Raw genomic sequence first — 4975 nt, 5'->3', positions numbered from 1 at the left:
TAACAAAAAATTAAAATAAAAAATATATTAAGTTATTCACTTTTATTAAAATAAATTAAAAAAATAATCTCTCATTATATTGTTAAAAGACACATGTGCTTCTTTGCCCTAAACCTAATTGCTCATTTTGTCGTTCATTTGGCCGCCTCTCTTAGTGCCATTCTCTTCCTGTCTTCTCGAGCGAATCTTTCATTTCTTCTCGAGTGCAAGGAGGGAGTATCCAATGAGTGTGCGAAAGCTGAAAGTTGGATTTTTCTCCTCTCTTGTTGTTCGGTCATTTACAGTTGGTACTTAATGTTGTTGCTCTTGTGACTCTCGTCTCTTCTTTCGGTCTCCAAACAGAAACTAGGGTTTGTCTTGCTTCCAATTTTCAGATATATTCTCTCTTAGACTCTTCTCTGAAATATTTTATGATCCTTTTAGATTTTAGATGGTTTTATAAATGAGTGTTGGAAACAACTTGGTGGTGTTGTCTATCAAAAATTGGGTTTTCATGTTTCCTCAATTCTTTTGTATGAGATTTTTGGATGGGAAGAAAAAATTATGATATGAATATTTTGCAAAAAAATTTCAAGGATTTGATGATTTTTCCCTTGCAAACTTTGTATATTGCAATTTTGAGTTGTTTGTTATTAGTTTCTTATGCAATCATCCCAAAGCGAGAATCATACCACTAGACCAAACGCCCGTTAGTTAATCTTAAAAATTTATAGAATATATTTATTTATGATAGCACCTCATTTGATGATTTTTCCCTTGCAATCTTTGTATATTGCAATTTTTAGTTGTTTGTTATAAGTTTCTTATGCAATCATTGTATATTTCCATCTATTTCTGGTTTATTTTGTACTGTCACTTGAAATGAATCATAGAAACCATGAAAATATTTTCCATTGTACAAGAAAATAAGACCTAGGCACAAAATTCGTTGGGTCATTTTATAAGACATGACTTATCTATAAATCCCTGCAACGTTGCAAGTTATCTAAGTACAATGAAGATTAGTATCACTTTGATCACTAGTGCATAGAATTTTTAGTTGTTTGAACTCAATGCTTTTTTAGCAAGTTTGGAAAGTAGGGCTATCCTTTCTGTAGAGAAAATGGTAGTAGAAGTTCTTCTATAGAGATATACATGCAATTTGTGGTGATTTATTAAGCTATTAGGAGAGAAGGGAAGCAAATCAACATAAAGGTGTTGATTCTCCTCTTGCTTGTTGTCAAAAATCAATCAACCAAATCATATGCAAAAAATTTGACGGTCTTGTTCTTTGTTGCAGATCCATTAATTTCTAGTTCAATAAGTTACACGTATTTAAGTTGCAATGAGATAATATCTAATTAAAAGTGATGTTAAAATTAGTATGGATCTACTAGTTTAATTATTTTGGTTTGGAGGTCAGGACTTATTTTATCAGTTTGACTCTCAAGGGTTTCTCTAGCATGGAATCATAGCAGACTCATCTGGGATTTTTTGTAAAGTCAGGTCGGTTCAACCAGTTGGAAAATGGGCGAGCTAGTCTTAATCATTGACTTTCTTCTATCTGAACATAAAAAAAAGACTATCAATTTTTATTTTTTGGTTATGGCATTTAATTGTTATATTTTTAATTTGTGCATCTTCATCTACCTCAAAAGAATCTCATTAACTAAGGCATTTTGAAATTTATGTTTTGGGGCATTTAGATACCTACCACCCAATTCTTATGTTGATGTAGTAACATATTAATTGAAATTTAGGTGGCTCATATGGTTATACAAAGAAATTAGGTAGTAGGTATGTAAATCTCCCTTTTGTTTTATTTTAATTTGCATTGAGCAGACAATATATCTAAATTACTTAATAATTACTGATCATTAAGCATTATCAAATATTTTGAGGTATTTTCTACTTTGAGCTTAGCGAACTGATTTTAGACCTCTTTTTTGTTGAAGAGCTTGATGGTGTTAGGCAACTAGTTTGTGTATTTTTAAATAATATTTAAGATTTTGAAAAAGTAAGCCAAAGCTACCAATAGATTGTTTTGTGCATTGTTTTTAAAAGCAATGTATTGTTGTCTCTATTTGATTTACACCCATTGTTTGTATTTTTGGTTCCATAAAATGTTTGGGTTGCATGATTGGCAGTGCAATTGTTATTTGGATCCTAACAGTGAGGTTTTGGATGTAGACTAGATGTTGCATGATTTGCATTGCAAAGTATTGTTGTCTCTATTTGATTTACATCCTTTTATATAGTAAGCGAGTAATCAGAAATGTTTTGGTCAACTAGTTGTAACGTGTGAAGATCAAAATTTGTGCTATATAAAAAGTCTAATTGACTTTATTTTAGAGTGCTATTCATTGCTTACTTTTGATTTAATATAGTGTGCAACATGTCCACATTGTATCTTTCACAATCCAAATAGTGTGCAATGAGTTGCTGTTAGAAGTTTAAAATAATGATGAAAATGTGAATATTAATTCACAAAATGCAGAGCTAGAAGCAGTGTCTGGATTTTTGTCAGAAGTTTTGATTTAAAATAGCAATGAAGAATTCCTAACTAAGAAAGGTAGGAAGAGGAAGTCAACAATGTGAGAGTGTTTTGTGGAGGCAACATTTCTTATCAAGCGGGCTCCAACTCCTTTTTGTCAATGCATATATTGTCGAAAAAAATTTCACAAATCTAATATAAGAATTGTTTCTCAACTATTACGACATGTGAGAGAATATGGATAAATAAAAGCTAAGAGTAAGCAAGTAGTTGATCTATTGATCCACTCCAGCTATTAGCACAATAATGTAAGTCCTTGTAATAGCACCAAAAAATTTAATCCACTCCCTAGAAACTGATTGAATTCTTAAAATTATGTGTTATCATTTCAGTAATATATGGCTCTATTGAGTCTGGATTGTCTATCACACAGAGAATGAGGTAATTAATTCTTTTCTTTAAGAAAAGTTATAGTCTACTAGTTTTCGGTTTTAGTTTGGAATTGTGATTAGGTGAAAGTTTTACCAACTATTTCTACACTACTTCAATTTAATTCTAATGTTAAAACCTACCTAACTTAATTGGATTGATGATTATCAAGATATAAAAGTGACCCCTCTCTTGTGATGATATAAGTGAAAATATATGAATAGATACTTCAAATTGCAAATTTGGCTAGTGACAAATAGGGGCAATCCTCTACTTTATCCCTCGCGAGTGCATAAAGTAGTTTGGTTAAACCAGTTTTAACTCCTTAAACCCAAAATTTAACCCATCAAAGTCTATTTTCTTATCTATTTGCATTGCTCTATAGACTACTTTTACTTCACCCACTAGTTTGATGTGAATACTTTAATCGTTCCTCCATCGCTCTTACGAGTCATAATGAATCACAATAAATTTTAACAATTCATATGGCCAGTATGAAAAGTAAATTAAGTTTTAAAGAATAATCAACACATTAATGCTTAAAAATCAATTCTATAAGTATCCTAACATCCTACACATTTAACTTATTCATCACTAGAGAAATGCAAGAAAGATCTACTCACAATGCATAAATAAAATATCACAAATCATCATCTTCTAGCAAAACAAATCCACTAAAATTGTGTTCACAAATAGAACGAGATAATATAGAACACAATACTTAGTTTTTTCTCTTAAAAAAAGATGAAAATTCCTCCCCAAAAGGTTTCCAAGTACCCATGCAATGCTGAGTATATCTCTTACAGATTTCTCTCTAATTCCTCTCCAATCTCTCTAAGAAAGTGGAAAATACAAAACCCTAACTCTACACTACGTCTCCTTTGTCTTCCTTCACTTCCTAAGGCTTCAGAATACTCTTAAGTGCCCCTTCGAACTGCTTAAATCAACTTCATAACTAGTTGTGCTAATGTAATCGCAGAAAACTGTCCAGGCACCGGCCAGCGCCTACTCTCAGCTTGTCCGGGTGGGTTTTGGTGCTTAGGCGCAAAGGCTAGCGCATAAGCGCCAGTCTACTGGTCCCAATTTTGCTCTGTTTCGCTTTAGTTTCGCTCCAGTTAGTTATGATCAATAAAAGATTAGAAACATAATTTCTAAAATTATTTTATTGCATGAGTATCCATTCAGTATTGTTGAGCATACATGATTCAATATTTTATTGAAAATCTTAAATCCAAATTACGAGAAAGTTTCAAGAAACATATAAAAAAAATGATTGTATAAAATTTATCAGTTTAAAAAAGAAAAGTTGAAAAAGCAATTTAGGGATGTTCATAGGCTTTCATTAACTTCTGTTTGTTAGATTTTCAATCAAGCAATTGAATATATGTGTCTAACAGCTCATTATATTGATCAATCTTGGAAGATTGAAAAGTCAATCATAAAATTTATTGAATTAGAGTCACCTCATATCGTTACATTCATTTGTGATGTTATATGTGATTGTTTGTTAGGTTGGAAAATATAGGATAAGTTTCTACTATCACTTTTGATAATGTTAGTAATAATGATGTTGTTGTTAGCTTGATCATTTCAAATTTTATGACAAGAAAAAAATTACATTTTAAGGGACACTTATTTCATGTTTGTTATTGTGCTCACATATTAAATATTATTGTGTAATTTAGTTTGAAAAAAATTCATGACATCATTCATAATATTATAGTATCGGTCAAATATTTCAAGAAGTCACTAGTGAGGTTACATAAGTTTGTTGAGATATCTAAGCAATTAGGGATATCAACATCAAAGAGATTGTGCATTGATTTACCTACAATGTGGAACTCAACTTGCTTAATGCTTAAATTTGCTCTTATTTTTCCGAAAGTGTTCACTCACTATACATATCGAGAAAAAAATTTCAATTGGTTGTCATCAGATTTAAATTGTGATATGTATGAGAAAGTTAGAAAATTTTGTTCTGTTTTAAATCATGTGACAAAAATATTTTATGATTTTTCCTACCCGACCTCAAATATTTTTTAGCAACTTTTATGCATAGAAAGAAATAGTTGT

This window comes from Phalaenopsis equestris, unplaced genomic scaffold, assembly GCF_001263595.1.
Source record: "Phalaenopsis equestris unplaced genomic scaffold, ASM126359v1 Scaffold234658, whole genome shotgun sequence".
Taxonomy (NCBI): Eukaryota; Viridiplantae; Streptophyta; class Magnoliopsida; order Asparagales; family Orchidaceae; genus Phalaenopsis; species Phalaenopsis equestris.
Note: the sequence above shows the minus strand (reverse complement) of the source record.